Source organism: Hordeum vulgare, chromosome 5H (genome assembly GCF_904849725.1).
Source record: "Hordeum vulgare subsp. vulgare chromosome 5H, MorexV3_pseudomolecules_assembly, whole genome shotgun sequence".
Lineage (NCBI taxonomy): Eukaryota > Viridiplantae > Streptophyta > Magnoliopsida > Poales > Poaceae > Hordeum > Hordeum vulgare.
Genome location: NC_058522.1, coordinates 442268508 through 442287601, shown reverse-complemented (window position 1 = coordinate 442287601; position 19094 = coordinate 442268508). Strand labels below are relative to the sequence as shown.

Below are 19094 nucleotides of genomic sequence, written 5' to 3'. Positions count from 1 at the left end.
ACATAATATAAAAGGATAATCAAATATATAACTCATAACAATCTAAACATAATCTCATAATCCGTCGGATCCCAACAAACCGAGCATAGCAATAGCAAGAGAGTTACATAGATGCCTTGATCATGTAGGGCAGCTCACAAGGACTAACCATTGAAGCACAAGATTGGAGAGAAGACATCACATAGCTACTGGTCATGGACTCCAGGTCCAAGGGAAACTACTCACGGAACATCCGGGAGGCGTACATGGTGGTGGAGAAGCTCCTGGAGGTCAATCCTCCCTCCGGCAGGGTGCAGGGACGAGGTCTCCTAACGGTCCCGATCTCGGAAGTGCTGCAGCAGCGGAACGATGGAGAAATTCACGATTCCAGAAAGTATGCGAGGGTTTCCTCACGGAACACTAAATATAGGCCAAAGGAGGGCACTGGAGGATGTGGGGCCCACCTAGGCGACCTCCTGGCGCGGCTTAGGGCCAGGCCGCGCTAGCAGGCCGCCTCGGAGGACCCTGGCCCCCCTTCGATGATCCCGATGCTTCTGTTTCGCTGATTTTTTGATATATTTTTCTGGATTTTTTCGGGCTTTGGAAAATTGGGTAAAAGCCCGTGCAAAAAAGACATCAGCAGACAGAAACTGGCACTAGGTGCACTGAGTAAGTAGGTTAGTCCAAATATGTGTAAAATGATATAAAAGTGTAGCAAAACATATAACAATGTCACCCAAAAGATCATGGAACAAGCAGAAATTATAGATACGTTTGGGACGTATCAACATGTAGAAAGCAATAATAGTAAACTCGATACGATCAAACGCTATGCTTGAGGTTTGGATCTTTTCCATCACATCATTCTCCTAATTATGTGATCCCGTTAGCAAATGATAGCTCATGTCTATGGCTACGAAACCTTACCATCTTTGATCAACGAGCTAGTCCACTAGAGACTCACTAGGCACAAAGTATTGTCTATGTATCCACACATGTACTTGAGTTTCCAATCAATACAATTATAAAAATGGATAATAAACGATTATCGTGAACAAGGAAATATGATAATAACTAATTTATTATTGCGTCTAGGGAATATTTCTAACAGTCTCCCACTTGCACTAGAGTCAATAATCTAGTTCATATGACCATGTGATTAACACCCAATAAGTTTTGGGGTTCGATCATGTTTTGCTTGTGAGAGAGGTTTTAGTCAACGGGTCTGCAACATTCAGATCCATGTGTACTTTAAAAATCTCTATTTCATAATGTAGATGCTTCTAACACGCTCCACTTGGAACTATTCCAAATGTCTACTCCACTATATGAATCCGGTTTGCTACTCAGAGTCGTCCAGATTCGTGTCAAAGCTTGCATCGACATAACCCTTTATGACGAACTCTTTTATCACCTCCTTAATCAAGAAACATTTCCTTAGTCCTCTATTTACTAAGGATAATTTTGACCGTTATCCAGTGATCCACTCCTGGATCACTTTTTTACCCCTTGACAGACTCATGGCAAGGCACACATGAGGTGTGTTACACAACATGGCATACTATAGAGCCTACGCCTAAGGCATAGGAGACGACCTTTGTTATTTCTCTTTATTTTTCCATGTTTGGCCTTTGAGTCTTACTCAGACTCATACTTACAATATAGTCAAGAACTCCTTCTTTGACTGATCCATTTTGAACTCCTTCAAAATCTTGTCAAGGTATGTCTTTATTGAAACTTTTATCAAGCATCATGATCTATCTCTATATATCTTGATGCCCAATATTTTGAGTAGCTTTATCAATGTTTTCCTTTGAAAAACTCCTTTCAAACAACCCTTTATGCTTTCTAGAAATTCTACATCATTTTCGATCAACAATATGTCAACCACATATATTATCAGAAATTCTATAGTGCTCCCACTCACTTTCTTATAAATACAAGTTTCTTCATAAACTTTGTATAAACCAAAAGCTTTGATCACTCATCAAAGCACTTATTCCAACTCCGAGATGCATGGACCAATCCATAAATGGATCGCTAGAGCTTGCATGCCTTTTAGCATCCTTAGGATCGACAAAACCTTCTGGTTGTATCACATACAACATTTCCTCAAGGAAACCGTTAAGGAAACGATGTTTTGACATCCATCTTCCATATTTCATAATTGAAAAATGCACCAATTGCTAAGATAATTCCAATAGACTTTAGCATTGCTACGAATGGGAAAGTATCATCGTAGTCAACTCCTTGAACTTGTGGGAAACCTCTTTGCGCAAGTCGATTATTCTAAATGGTAACATTTACCATCATCGTATGTCTTCCTTTTAAATATACATTAGTACCTAATAGACTTACGACCACCAAGTAGTTCTTCCAGAGTCTACACTTTGTTTTCATACATGGATCCTGTCTCGGATTTCATGGCCTCTGGCCATTTGTCGGAATCCGGGCCCACCATCGCTTCTCCATAGCTTGTAGGTCCATTATTGTCCAACAACATGACCTCCAAGACAGTATTACCGTACCACTCTGGAGTGGTATGTGTCCTTGTCAACCTACGAGGTTTGGTAGTATCTTGATCGGAAGCTTCATGATCACCATCATTAGCTTCCTCTTCTACTGGTATAGGCACCATAGGAACATCTTCCTGCACCCTCCTACTCTCTGGTTGAAGTGAAGGTTCAAAAACCACATCAAGTTCCACCATCCTCCCATTCAATTCGTTTGAGAGAAACTCTTTCTCGAGAAACGACTCGTTCTTAGCAACGAACACTTTGCCTTCGGATCTGAGATAGGAGATATACCCTACTTTTTCCTTTGGGTATCCTATGAAGATGCATTTATCCGCTTTGGGTTCGAGCTTATCACGGTGAAGCCTTTTGACATAAGCATCGCAGCCCCAAACTTTAAGAAACGAAACCTTAGGTTTCTTGCCAAACCATAGTTCATACGATGTCATCTCAAGGGAATTATATGGTGCCCTACATAAAGTGAATGTGGTTGTCTCTAATGCATAACCCCACAATGATAGTGGCAAATCGGTAAGAGACATCATAGTATGCACCATATCCAATAGGGTACGGTTATGACGTATGGATATAACATCACACTATGGTGTTCCCAATGGCTGTGAAATAATTTCCACACTATCTTAAATGTATACCAAACTCGTAACTCAGATATTCACCTCCATGATCACATCGTAGACATTTTATCCTCTTATCACGACGATCTTCAACTTCACTCAAAAATTGCTTGAACTTTTCAACATTTCAGACTTCTGATTCATCAAGTAAATATACATGTATCTACTCAAATAATTTGTGAAGTAAGAAAATAACGATATCCACTGCATGCTTCAACACTCATTGGAATGCATACATCAAAATTCCAATAAGTCACTTGCCAGTTCCATCTTACTTGAAAACGAGGCCATCATTGATCTTGCCCATGAGGCATGGTTCGCATGTCTCAAGCGACTCAAAAGAGAGTGAGTCCAAAAATTCATCAGCATGGGGTTTCTTCATGTATTTTAGACCAATAGGAATGGTTCGCATGTCTCAAGCAATTCAAAATCGAGTGAGTCCAAAGATCCATCAGCATGGAGTTTCTTCATGCGTTTTACACCAATATGACCTAAGTGGCAGTGCCACAAATGAGTGGTACTATCATTACTAAGTTTACGTATTTTGGCATCAATACTACGAACATGAGTACTACTACGATCGAGATTCAATAAACCATTCATCTTGGCTGGATGAACATATTATATATTATTCATGTAAACAGAATAACCCATTATTCTCTAACTTACATAAATAATCATCTCAAAATAAAAAAAAATCAATATGTTGTTCATGCTCAACGCAAACACCAAATAATATTTATTTAGGTTTAACACTAATCCCGAAGGTAGATGGAGCGTGTGATGGTGATCACATCAACCTTGGAAACACTTCCAACACACATTGTTGATGTCGCTTGAACTACGTCGGTATTGTAGCGACCAAACCTCAAACAGTCTAGTCTCTATGCATCTGTGTCATCCCTGGATCGGTAATGCTGACATGCACAGTACTTGAGGATTTATAACCGAGTTTCAATCACACACTTCATTACATCAAATGTCTCAAAAGAGAACTTATTACAATAATATGGCTTAAGTCCATCTAATAACGATAACAGCGGAAGGCTTGGAAGATAAAGTGAGTCCATCAACTCCAACGGCATAGCTGAGTGAAAGACAACGACCTATGGCACCTTACTCGATGTCTGAAAAGTCTGCAACATGAAATGTTGCAGCCCGAAACGGGTCAGCACATGGAATATGCTGGCAATGTAACACATAGAGTAATGAACAGAATAAATGCTATCTCTACATGCATATATGGCTGGTGGAAAGCTCTATGGTTAACAGTTTTGCATAAAGCCAATCTTTATCCTACAACAACGGAATAAGTTTTATTTAACTATCATGGTTGTTGTTAAACATTGAGAAGGTTCCTCCAACTCAATCCCAATTAAGCATCATCATTAAACCCAACAAATTAATTTAGAGTGATGAGATCAACATGATAATCCAAGAACAAGATACTCTCCATAACCGGGGACACGGTTAACCATGATTAGTTTGTACACTCTACAGAGCTTAGCGCACTTTTCCCACAAGACTCGAATACATCCATGGTCGGAGATTCGAGACACAATCTTTCTGAAGCATTAACTCTCTACTCTGGGTAGACCATACCATCTACAACCCACTACACTCTGTGGCGTAATGTCCAATCTTTCCGCACTTGAAACAAGTAATGTGACTTAGATCCTTCTTGGCGGGCGTTGCTGGGTTGGAACGGTTCTGTTTGTTGCTTCCTCCATTCCCATTCCATTCTTGAGGCCATTATGATTATGCTAACTCCCTCCATTGGACTGATGGCCTCCATGGTTATGGTGAATGTGTCCTCCCGAGTTCGGGGTAAAATGGGGCCTCTACTGAGCTCCTGAGTTGTACTTCCCTTGTCCATACTTCCTCTTACGGTTGTCAATCTGTTGCCGCTTCCCTTCAATCATGAGAGCTCTATCTACCAATGCATGGTAGTTGTTGAAGGTTTCCACCATCAACTGCATGCTCACCTCATCATTCAGTCCTTCCAGGAACTTCTCTTGCTTAGCAGCATCTGTAGCGACGTCATCCGGGGCATAACATGCTAACTTACTAAAATCCTCCACATACTGGCCCACTGTGCGTCCTCCTTGGCGCAAGTTGCGAAACTCGCGCTTCTTCATGGCCATAGCTCCTGCTGAAACATGGGCAGTACGAAAGGCCTGCTGAAACTGGTCCCATGTGACAGTGTCGATGGGGTAAGTGACTGTGAAATTCTCCCACCATGATGATGCGGGTCCATCCAGCTGATGTGCGGCAAAACACACTCTCTCCTCATCTATGCATCCTGTAGTGGTCAACTCCCTTCCAATCTTGCAGAGCCAATCATCTACAACAATCGGCTCGGTGCTACTAGAGAACACCGGCGGATTTAGCCTTAAGAAACGGGCTAAGTGATCAACAGGTGGTGGTGGTGGTGGTGGCGGGTTGTTGTTGTTGTTCCCCTGGTTCTGATTCTGGACTAGTAGCTGCATCAGGGTATTCTTCTGTTGCATCAACTGAGTGAGCTCCGGCGGGAAAGCAAATCCGGGGTCACGTCTCGGAGGCATATGATGGGTTTAGAAAAGATGAGAAAACAGAATAGAATGAGGTCTAAAGAGAAAGCACTACCCATATGCACATGAGACAAACACAATTATATCACTTCAATCAATTCAAACAAGGGCATACAAACAGTCTAACTAGCGTTACAAAAGTGCTTGGACTATACTATATACATCGGGAAAATACTACTACTGATATGGTGGTCGACTAGAAGTTTTGATCGGTCGAAGACTCCATGATATCTGCTCCAGCTTCATCAACATAGTCATCATCGCTATCGTCAGGGTCTAAGTCGGTGTCGTCGATGATGATGTAGTTCTCCGGACAAGTGGAATCGTCATCATCTCCTATTGGCGCGGGGTCTACCATGATTACTTATAGCTTCCTTATCAAATCGTCATTCTTCTCCACGAGTATATTCATCTCCTCCTCGTATCCATCGCGTGTAGACTTGAGTTCTTCCTCCAGCTCCATGATCCTGGTCATTGCCTTCTTCAGATCATTCATGCTTGCGCACATGAGTTCTCCTGGCGTCGAATGTGTTGGTTTAACTCCTGGATGAAAGCTGCAATAGATCTGTCCCTCCTGGTGCTGATCATATCCCATTGCTCGTCTCGGTGCCCACAAATCTGGTAGATAGTATCCTTGATATCCTGGTGGTAAACTTCTCCAATGCGTCCCATGGTGACGTGGGCTGCCATGCTCTTTCCTAGACTCCAGGTTAGTGCATCAAAGGAAAACTCTATGGGCTCAGTGACTGGCATGAACGTCCTTCCTAGAATTTGAACTCGAATCTTCCAACGCTCCTCCTTTGGTAAAGTGGCGATGTAGGTCCTGGTGAAGCTTGGTATTCCGATGTTCAGGTACCAAGTAACTTCCTTCAAGTGTCTTCCAAAGGTGTATCTTCATCCGGTTGTGTGAACTTGTTCTTTGCATCCGCCATCCTATAGAGTAGAAAGGGGAGCGGAGTCAGAAATAGGAAGAGAGGAGTGACCTATGGTTTTAGCTTAGTGGTCGTGTCCTACAGACAACGTGTGCTCTGATACCATCTTGTAGAGACCAGACCTCAAACAGTCTAGTCTCTATGCATATGTGTCATCCCTGGATCGGTAATGCTGACACGCATAGTACTTGAGGATTTATAACATAGTTTCAATCACACACTTCATTACATCGAATGTCTCAAAAGATAACTTATTACAATAATATGGCTTAAGGCCATCTAATAACGATAAGAGCGGAAGGCTTGGAAGATAAAGTGAGTCCATCAACTCCAACGGCATAGCTGAGTGAAAGACAACGACCTATGGCACCTTACTCGACGTCTGAAAAGTCTGCAACATGAAATGTTGCAGACCGAAACGGGTCAACACATCGAATATCATGGCAATGTAACACGTAGAGTAATGAACAGAATAAATGCTATCTCTACATGCATATATGGCTGGTGGAAAGCTTTATGGTTAATAGTTTTGCATAAAGCCAATCTTTATCCTACAACAACGGAATAAGTTTTATTTAACTATCATGGTTGTTGTTAAACATTGAGAAGGTTCCTCCAACTGAATCCCAATTAAGCATCATCATTAAACCCAACAAATTAATTTAGAGTGATGAGATCAACATGATAATCCAAGAATAAGATACTCAAGATGTCCATAACCGGGGACACGGCTAACCATGATTAGTTTGTACACTCTGCAGAGGTTTGCGCACTTTTTCCACAAGACTCGAATACATCCATGGTCGGAGATTCGATACACAGTCTTTCTGAAGCATTAACTCTCTACTCTGGGTAGACTGTACCACCTACAACCCACTACATCTGCTAGTCTACCGCTTCAAGAGCTTCACACAACTTACTCAACCATGCCAGAGACCATAATGGCTTGTGGCTACACACGGAAGTTTCTATATTGAATAAACTTATGATCCCTTTGAGCCTGGGTGGCGGACCGTAGGATGATCACACGGTTACTCCAGGATATCCTAGGACAACACTGGATTTCTCCAGGTGCCCTGACAACGACTGGGTACCCCAGGATGCCTCAAGCAATCCACCGAGATGTGTATTTAAGTAGACACCTTAACTGAACCATTAATTAACAATACTCACATCTATCATGGATACACTCACCCAATCCACGTCTACGAGCATCGCATAACAATATAAGCATAACATAGAAGTAACTCCCAAGGGTTTGATAATAAACAGGACAATAGGTTCTACCTCATCATCTACTTCCCAAAACCCACATGTTAATCAGGTCCTAACCATGCAATGTTTGAGGGTTGATCTAATGCAATAAAAACTGGGTAATAAAGGGGTATGATCAAAGTGTTACTTGCCTTGCTGATGATCCGCAAAACCTAGAGACACGTAGTAGCACGCTTCGCACTCCGGGTACTCTATCGTAAACAAACAATAACATACATAAGCACTCAAACTAGAAGCACGGGTAAACTCAAATAAGAGATCTAACCAGAAAGTTCAATTGAAGAACTCCGGTTTGCAAAAAGAATCAAAACAAACGAAGTAACGAAACTCAAACTGCGAAAGAAACAATGTTGTTTACTAATTTGGACTAGAGTCAAATTTTACACTACAAAAATCTTGTTCAAGTTGGTTAAACAAAAAGAGGGATTCGAGACGAAGATCTGAATCTTTGAATCACCAGATTCCGGTAAACGAGCAAAAAGATAAACTAAAACGAAGATCAGGGTATAAATCGCGATCGGAAATAATCGCGGAAAATCCCTGGAAAAAGAAAAATTTGACGAACAGGCTAACGAATGAATGTTCGCTGTCTGCGGCTAAGGATGAACATCATTCGTTAAAATGAATGTACGGACGAACGTCCGCTAATTAAATAAACCGGGAATAAAATAATAAAACCGATCTGAAAAATAGATCTAGGGTTTTTTTAAACCGTTGGTTTTCTCGCGAAAACCGGGCTACCTTGGCGGCGGGTCCAGCGCCGGCAATTGGGTCTGGCGGCGGCGGAGGCGGGGTCCGGCGGCGGCGCGGCGGTGGGAGGCGGCGGCTGGAGCGGGCGGGCGGCGGCGGGGCGAGGGGCGGCGGCGTCGGCGGCCACGGGATGCTGGGGCGGCGGCTTAGGGTTTGGGGTGGGGACCAACGGATTATAAAGGCCGTGGGCCAGAGTCCCAGTCGGACACAACCTCTTTAAGTCGGTTCATTTTTTTTAAATAATTCGGGCGCGCAAAAGATAAATAAAAAGAAATGCTAAACGAGCTCCAAAAATCCTGAAATAAATTTTCCCCGTCCTCTAAAAATATGCCACACAAGGTGAACATTTATTTGGGCCTCTAATGCATATTTGAAAAACGCATTGTTTTCTTAATTCAAATAAAATAGCAATAAAACTCCAAATAAAATTCTTATTTGATTTTAATTTTTTTCCTCCAATATTTCTTTTATTTTGGGGAAGTCATTTTATCTCCTCTCTTTCATTTCATATTTAGAAATATTTGAAGAGAAAATAATTAAAACCAAATGATCCTCTTTTCAAAATTTGGGAAGACTCGATATGAAAATAACGAAACTCCCAACTCTCTCCGTGGGTCCTTGAGTTGCGTAGAATTTCTAGGATCAACCAAAAATACAATAAAATATGATATGCAATGATGATTTAATGCATAACATTCCAAATTGAAAATTTGGAATGTTACACGTATTTTACCCAAAGATGAAGGGATGATGTAGCACAACAATGGTAGGTATTTCCCTTAGTGATGAGACCAAGGTTACCGAACCAGTAGGAGAATCATGCAACTCTATGTAGACGGCGCCTGCACACAAATAACAAACACTTGCAACCCAATATAAGAGAGGGATTCTCAATCCCTCATGGGTAAAAAGATAGATAGTTTGATGATAGGTTGGATAAATAGATCTCTCGTAAACGCGAAATAAAAGAAGTAACAAAAAAGTGCAGCAAGGTATTTTTTGTATTTTTGATAATATAGATCTCAAAGTAAAAGTCATAAATAAAGGAAAAGGCAAATAGCAATATGGATCTGAAAGTATATGATGATGAAATAGACCCGGGGGCCGTAGATTTCCCTATTGGCTTCTCTCAAGAAAATAGCAACAGTGGTGAACAAATTACTATTGGGCAATTGATAGGACAACAAATAATTAGGACAATATCCAAGACAATGATCATGTATATAGACATCACGTCCAAGATTAGTAGACCGACTCATGCATGCATCTACTACTATTACTCCACACATCGACCGCTATCCATCATGCATCTAGTGTATTAAGTTGACGGAAACACGAAGTACTGCAATAAGAACGATGACATGATGTAGACAAGATCTATTCATGTAGGAATAGACCCCATCTTTTTATCCTTAATACCAACGATACATGCGTGCCTTGCTGCCCCTTCTGTCGCTAGGAAAGGACACTTCAAGATTGAACCCATAACAAAGCACCTCTTCACATTGCAAGATAAATAGATCAAGTTGCCAAAACAAAACCCAGATATCGGAGAAGAAATACGAGGCTATAATAATCAATATTGGATATAAAATTCAAGGCAGAAATTTTATCATAAACTCATTGTTCATAGGATCTCAACAAACACATTGCACAAAAGTATTACATCAAATAGATCTCCAAGAGACCATTGTATTGAGAAACATAGAGAGAAGAAGCGATCTAGCTACTACCTACGGAGCCGTAGGTCTGATATGAACTACTCATGCATCATTGGAGAGGCACCAATGAGGATGATGAACCCCTCCGCGATCGTGTTCCCCTCCGGCGGAGTGCCAGAATAGGGCTCTAGATTAGATCTCGTGGTTCTGGAACTTGCGGTTGCTAGAATTGTTTTTCGTCGACTCTTCTAGGGTTTTTGGAATATTGGGGGAGTCATAGGGCAAAGAGGCGGTGTAGGAGGCCACCGAGGAGGTCACCACCCACCAGGGCACACCTGGGCTCCCTAGCATGCCCAAGTGGGTAGTGCTCTACTAGGATCCCCCTCTAGTACTTCTTTGGCCCATACTATGTCTTGTGGCCCAGAAAAATTCTCCAAAAAGTTTCTCTGCGCTTGGACTCCGTTTGGAACTGATTTCCTGCAAAGTAAAAAACAAGCAAAAAACAGCAACTGGCACTTGGCACTATGTCAATAGGTTAGTCCCAAAAAATGGTATAAAGTTGCTATAAAATGATTGTAAAACATCCAAGAATGATAACATAACAGCATGGAACAATCAAAAATTATAGATGCGTTCGAGACGTATCAATCATCACCTCGCCCTTAGCTAGTCTCTATTTATTCCGCAACTCCTATTTCAAGTTACTAATGTTAGCAACTAGACCGGTATCAAATACCCACAGGCTACAACGAGCACTAGTAAGGCACACATCAATAACATGTATATCAACTATACTTTTGTTGACATTTCCAGCCTTCTTATCTACCAAGCATCTGGGTAGTTCCTCTCTTAGTGACTATACCCTCACAAAAGAAGCACGCACTATCAGGTTTGGGTTCAACCTTGGGTTTCTTCATTGGAGCGACAACTGACTTGCCATTCTTGAAGTTTCCCTTCTTGCCCTTGCCCTTCTTGAAACTAGTGGTTTTTCTAACTATCAACACTTGATGCTCCTTCTTGATTTCTACCTTCGTGGTGTAAAACATTGTGAATAGCTCAGGGATCATCATGTCCATCCCCGGCATGTTATAGTTCATCACGAAGCTCCAGTAGCTTGGTGGCAGTGACTTGGAGAACTATGTCAATCAATATCTCATCTGGAAGATAAACTCCCACTTGAGTCAAGTGATTGTAGCACCTAGACAATCTCAGCACATGCTCATCGATTGATCTATTCTCCTTCATCTTCTAGGCAAACAACCTTGTCGAAGGTCTCATACCTCTCAACACGGGCCCGAGACTGAAATCTCAATTACAGCTCTTGCAACATCTTATATGCTCCGTTACGTCCAAAACGTCTTAGGAGCCTCAATTCTAAGCCGTAAAGCATGACACACTGAACTATCAAGTGGTCATCAAAAGGCGCATGTATGATGTCCTCAACGCCCACATATGACGTATGAGGGGGTGGCGCACCAAGCGGTGCATCAAGGACATAAGCCATATGTGTACAGAGAACAATCCTCTTATCACGGACCTAGTCCGCATAATTACTACCATCATCTTTCAACTTAGTTTACTCTAGGAACGTATCCAAAATACAAGGGGAGCTACAACATGAGCTATTGATCTACAATATAATTTGCAAGAACATTTTGACTATGTTCATGATAATGAGTTCACTAATCATATTAGTAAAGAACTCCCACCCAAATCAAAATCCCTCAGGTTATTCGAGTGTAACATGATCCAAATCCACCAACCCAAGTCCGATCATTACATGAGATGAGGTGGTTTCAATGGTGAACATATGCATGTTTATCATATCTACTATATGACTTATGTTCGACCTTTCAGTCTCCTCTGTTCCGAGGCCATGTCTGTACATGCTTGGCTCATCAAATTTAACCCAAGTGTTCCGCATGTGTAAAATTGGCTTACACCCATTGTATGAGAACGTAGAGTCTATACACCTGATCATCACGTGGTGCCTCAAAACGACGAACCTTCGTACCAGTGCACACTTGGAGAGAACACAATTTTATCTTGAAATTTTAGTGAGGGATCATCTTATAGTTCTATCGTCGTCCTAAGCAAAATAAGATGCATAAAAGGATTAACATCACATGCAAATCATAAAATGACATGATATGGTCATCATCATCTTGTCCTTTTGATCTCCATCTCCAAAGCACCGACATGATCTCCATCATCACCAACATGACACCATGATCTCCATCATCATGTCGCCATTAGGTTGTCGGGCCAACAATGCTCCCACCACTATTGCTAACTCATAGCGATCAAGTAAAGCAAACAAGGCACAAATAATTAAACACAAACCTATGGCTCCTACTGGTTGCCATACTCATTGACATGCAAGTCTTGATAAACTAAACAAAACATGATCATCTCATACATCACATATATCTCATCATGTCCTTGGCCATATCATATTACAACATACCCTGCAAAGACAAGTTAGACGTCCTCTACTTGGTTGTTGCACATTTTACATGGCTGCTATGGGTAACTAGCAAGAACCATTCTTACCTACGCAAATACACAGCGGTGATATTCAAGTTGCTATTTAACCTTCTACAAGGACCGTATCTGTCTAATCTGATTCAACTAAAGTGGGAGAGACACACACCCATCAGCCATCTTTATGCAACAAGTTGCATGTCAGTCGATGGAAGCGGTCTCTCGTACGTGGACGAGTAAGGTTGGTCCGAGCCGCTTCATCCCACAATACCACCAAATCAAAATAAGACTAAGTAAGAAATATGAACATCAATGCCCACAAACTCTTTTGTGTTCTAGTTGAGCATGTTATCTACGCATAGACCTTGCTGATCATACCACTGTTGGGGAACATCGCATGGGAAACAAAATTTGCCTACACTCACCAAGATCAATCTATGGAGATCAAAAACTACGAGAGGGAGAGTGCCTCGTAGATCTCTAAGTGGAAGCATTGAGAAACGCGATTGATGTAGTCGAATGTCTTCGCGATCCAATCATGATCTGTCCCGCGATTCAATCACGAACGTCCCAATCAAGTGCCGGACGAACGACACATCCGTGTTCAGCACATGTACAGCTCGATGACGCCTTCGCCACCTCGATCCAGCGAGCATGGGTGAAGTAGTAGTTGAGTTCTTTGGCAACACAATGGCATGGTGGCGGTGGTGGTAGTGCTATTCCGGCAACACTACGACAAGCTCTACCGAAACCGCAAACGGAGGAGAGAAGGATCTAGGGAGAGAGAGGGGCGTCAAGGGCTTGGTGTGTGCTCTTGGGATGCCCCATCACCTCTATATATAGGTGGAGGGGCATGGGGAACAGCTCCTCCAAGCCCTAGAGAGCAACCAAGGTGGGAGGAGGTGGAATCCTAGTCCTCCTCCTTCCCTTCCATACAAAGGTGGACTTTCCACCTTTCCCAACTGCATGGGCCTTGAGGGAGTTGTGCGACTCGACCAATAAGACCAAGGCACCTCCCCTCAGCCCATGCAAACCCTTGGTACGTGGTGGAACCCTTGGTGGACTTCCGGACTCCTCCAGAAGTTTTTGGAACCTTCTAGGAACTTCCCGGTACAATACCAGAAAAACCTGAAACTTTTCCGGTAGCCAAAATATGACTTCCCATATACAAATATTTACCTCTGGACCATTCGAGAGCTCCTCGTGATATCCTGGATCTCATTTGGGACTCCGAACAACATTCGATCACCAACACAATAACTCAACTATGTCTATATCGTCGCCGAACGTTAAGTGTGCACACCCATGCGGGTTTAAGAACTATGCTGACATGACCGAGGCAACTCTATGGTCAATAACCACTAACGGTACCTGGATGCCCATATTGGTACCCATAAATTCTACAAAGATCATTATCGTTCGAACCAAGGATGTCAAGGATTCAGTTAATCTGGTATGCAGTTCCCTTTTTCCATCGGTATATTGCTGGCCAGAGATTTCATCATTGGTATCTCCACACCTAATTCAATCTCGTTACCAGCAAGTCTCTTTACTCGTTCCATAATACAAGATCCCATGACTAACTCCTTAGCCACATTGCTTGCAAGCTTACTTTAATGTTGTATTACCGAGTGGGCCCAGAGATATCTCTCTGTCATACAGAGTGACAAATCCCAGTCTTTTTTTGAGGAAAACAAGATCTTTATTCATTAAATATAATCAAAACATCGTTTAAAAGAATCGATACAACTTCATCTGGTGGTTCATCAAACCAGTCAGAAGCCCTAGAAAATTTAGCTAATCTAGCGAATTCATGAGCTACTTTATTAGCCTCTCTATTACAATGTTTGAATCTACTAGCAACAAAATCATAAGCAAAATGGAAACAATCATCAAAAATTGCCGCCGCCGCTCCCGCAGATCGTCCTCCTTCCTTCATTGTCTCAATAACCTCCATATTGTCCGAGTTGATAATCAGACGATTACATCCCACCTTTTGCGCTAGAGTTAGACCAAATCTGAGAGCCATTGCTTCAGCCATCAATACATCCGAGCAGTGGTCAATCTTGCTATTACCCCCTGCAATGAAATTTCATTTGCCATCACAAAGAACCGCCCCCATCGTACCTCGTAACAGATCATGATCAAAAGAAGCATCGACATTAAGTTTTACAAAACCCCTAGGTGGATGGGACCATCCCTCTTTTCTAATGGATGCCTTTGGGGATGATGCATTGACAAAATTTGTTGTTAGAGCCAATATACCCATAGATATCATATGCACCAGTTTTCGCCTTTCCCACCATAAATACCATGCAGAAATTGCTATCATTTCACGAACGTTATGGCGTCCCATAATCCTCAATTCTTGGTCAGGTAAAAGCAGTAAATATTCCAATACCGCATCACCAGCCCTATCAATCTCACAAGCTTTCTCAATAATATCATCCATTCCTAATCTCTTCCAGACTTCATGTGCTTTAGAGCACTGAAATAGCAAATGCTTAGTATCTTCAAGACCCTCAGAACACTGAGGACAGATTGGTGAAACTTTCATATGCCTATCTGCAAGCGTAGCACGACAAGGAAGAGTGCCATGTAGTGTACGCCAGATGAAAATCTTAACCTTTCTCAGGCAAGATAATTTCCAGATCTTTTCCCAAGTAGGATTTACCGTTGAACGACCCATCCCATTGGCATGTCTTAACTTACCTTCATGTTGATGGTTCCATTCTAACAAATATGAAGATTTAACTGAGAACATACCATTCTTCGTAGAGCTCCATGCAATAAAGTCTGGCATATCATTTAGTGGCAATGGAATTGAGAGAATTCTGTGCGCATCAATAGGCCACAATGTGTGTGTAATAAGGTCTTCGTCCCAACTATTTGTAATAGGGTCAATTAGGTCAACCACTTTAGAGAGCAGGATTCTACCCTTTGGTGTTACTACTTTCCTATTAACACATTTCGGGATCCAAGCGTCATCCCAGATTCTTATACTTACTCCATTCCCCACATGCCAGATATAACCATTTTTTAGAGTATTCACCCCGGCTATAATACTCTGCCACGTAAAGGAAGGCCCTTTCCTTAATTTAGTATTCATGAGGTCACCATCACGATAATATTTGGCCCTTAGGATAGTAGCACATAAAGAATCAGGGTTGTCAAGGAGACACCACGCCTATTTCGCGAGCATTGCTAAGTTAAAACAGTGAATATCACGAAAACCCATTCCTCCTTCATCTTTCAGAACACACATCTTCCACCAGGCCATCCAATGCATCCTTCTCTGGTTTTCCTCGTCTCCCCACCAGAAATGTGCTATCGCGTCAATAATTCCTTTACAATTTTTTTAGGAATTTTAAAGACCGACATTGCATAAGTGGGTATGGCTTGGACAACAGCTTTGAGCACGATCTCCTTTCCTCCAACAGAGAGAAGTTTTTCCTTCCAACCACTAATTCTTTTAATAATTCTCTCGACCAGAAATTGGAAACATTCTGTTTTGTCTAATCCCACATGTGCTGGCAATCCCAGATATTTATCATTTAGGGCCTCAGTCCAGATATTCAGAGTCGTACACACTTGTACTCTGACTTCCACCTTCATATTAGGACTAAAGAAGATGCTAGATTTATCTGCGCTAACCAATTGTCCCAAAGCCGCACAGTATGAATCTAGTACTGTATTGAGAGCTATCGCACTCTCATTATTGGCCTTCATAAGAATCAACGAATCATCCACAAAGAGTAGGTTTGTGACGGATGGGGCATCTCTACATACTTTCACTCCCACTATATGTTCACTTTCCTCAGCGTGTGTAAGTAATGCATTCAAACCTTCAGTGCATAACAGGAACAGATAAGGTGACAACGGATCCCCCTGCCTCAAGCCCCTTGTCGGTGTAAAGCTCTCACTCTCGTCCCCATTAATACGTACCTTATATTTGACAGTTGATACACATTGCATAATGACGTTAACCCAGTTCTGATGGAAGCCTAACCTCAACGTAATTCCCTTCAGAAAAGGCCATTCAACTCTGTCATACGCTTTATGCATATCCAGCTAAATCGCACATACCCCTTCTTTGCCTTCTCTTCTATTTTTAATTGTGTGAAAACATTCATAAGCCACTAGAATGTTATCTGTTATCAGTCTACCAGGCACAAAGGCACTCTGCGTAGGACTAATAATCTCAGGAAGAAGATCCTTCAACCTGGACGCCACCATTTTGGCAATAATCTTATAGACCACATTACAAAGACTGATTGGCCTAAATTGGGTCACCCTCTCAGGCGCGTTAACCTTAGGAATCAGCACAATCGCCGTGTCATTCCATCCCTCTGGAACTAGGTCTTCTCCCAGCATGGGCCAAAATCTTGCAAAAATATAGCATGGAGACCATCTGGTCCAGGAGCCTTTAAATCCCCAATATCGAACAGAGCCTTACGAACATCTTCCGTAGTATAAGGGGCCAAGAGAACGTTGTTCATGTCCGAAGATACACTTTTGCGAACGAGAGATGAAAATTCTTGATCCGGATGCACAATCTCTGAGGTGAAAAGATTTGAAAAATAATCTGTAATGTGAATCTTTAGTTCGCCCTCTCTCCTCCAAATTCCAGAATCATCCAGAAGTTGCTTGATATTATTTCTTTTTTTCCGGACCGTTGCGGCGTTGTGGAAAAAGGAGGTGTTACGGTCCCCATGCATCAGCCAATTTTCTCAACCTCTCTGTAGCCAGAAAATTTCCTCTTGATCCAACAAATTCTCGATGAGAACTATGATTTCCTTCTGTCGTGCCAGCGTTTCTGCGCATAACGGACCACGCCTCACTTTCTCTAGTTCCTTTTTAATTTATTAATTCTCCGTTTCGGCCCTTTAAGAGTTTCCCGGTCCCAAGTGTGCAGATCAGCATGCACGGCTCGGGTGCGATCGGCAAGAGATGGTCCAATGCCAACAGCCTTTGCTTTTTCCCAGGACGTTTTCACTATCTCAAAAATTGTATCTTCCTTCAACCATTTTGCTTCAAATTGCCTCACTCTCCCCTCTGGACGTTTGAACAAATTTTCATCCATATACGACATGTCCAAGACCAAAGGACGATGGTCAGAGTGAATGTGTTCTTCGTTGATAATCACCGCTCTCGGGAATTTGTTTGCCCACCTGATATTGCAAACAGCCCGATCGAGACGCTCTCTAATTTCACCTCTACTCCATGTAAAAGGATCACCAATATAGCCTAAATCCTCTAAACCATAGTCCATTAAGCACTCACGAAAGGCTCTCATCATTGTGTTTGGTCTCGCATTACCACCTTCCTTTTCTGAAGAAAATAATATTTCATTAAAATCACCCATGACAAACCACGGGTGGTCGCCTTTACTATGCAAATGACGGATCTCATCCCAGGATAAGACTCGATCATTCCAATTGGGGTAACCATAGAACCCTCTAAAACGCCACTGTACAATATTCTCATGCATGAACAAAACATCAATAAAATGAGGCGATGCGTAGTTCAACTCAACTTTATTAATCTTATGATAAAATAAAACAAGGCCACCGGCCCGACCATCACTCTCGACTACATACATAGAATCAAAATTTAAGACACGACGCAGCTCATCGGCTTTACATTTATTCAAATGCGACTCTGAAAGAAAAATAAGCTCTGCCTTGATACGCCCTTGGAGGACCAAAAGCTCGCGAACTGACGTGTTTGAGAGCATACCACGACAGTTCCATCCCAGGATTTTCATTTGGCCCGGCGGTCCTCCTCCTCGGAGGCCGCCGATGTGCCATAGTGTTCTTTCTCTTCATCAACAGATTCTACCCCTTTATGCACGTACTCTTCATCCTCCTCCTCTATCTCCTTAGCAACATGTGAAACAACACCCTCTCCATCCTTCACAACTTCCACTCTGCCCATGCACACCCGCTTACAGGAGACAGAAATACCACCATACAGCATGCGTTCATACCCATCCAGAGACTTCTCAAAGGAAAATTCGACCTCACTACCAGTAGGTTGGACATGAGTAAAAAGTTTCCTTTTGTTACCCAGGACCTTAGCACGTGCCTCCCCACCTTTGTTAACCTCCCTGTATTTTCTATCTTTCTTCCCCTTCTTTCCACAAAGAATTTGTGTGGCATTCTTGTTAGCATTAAACCTGAAACAGAGATTTGCATTAGCGTTTCCTTCTCCAGGTGAAGCCAGACGCGCAGCCACAGCTCCAGAGAGCGCTTCCAAGACCCCTGGCTGGAATAGGAGCTGCTTATTAGCAACA

The 19094-nt window shown here is 42.3% G+C and overlaps 1 pseudogene; it reads right to left on the bottom strand.

Annotated features, from left to right (window-relative positions):
* LOC123396841 overlaps positions 1 to 17173 on the bottom strand; it is a 29141-nt pseudogene extending 11968 nt beyond the window's left edge.
* Positions 17174 to 19094: the final 1921 nt, after the last annotated feature.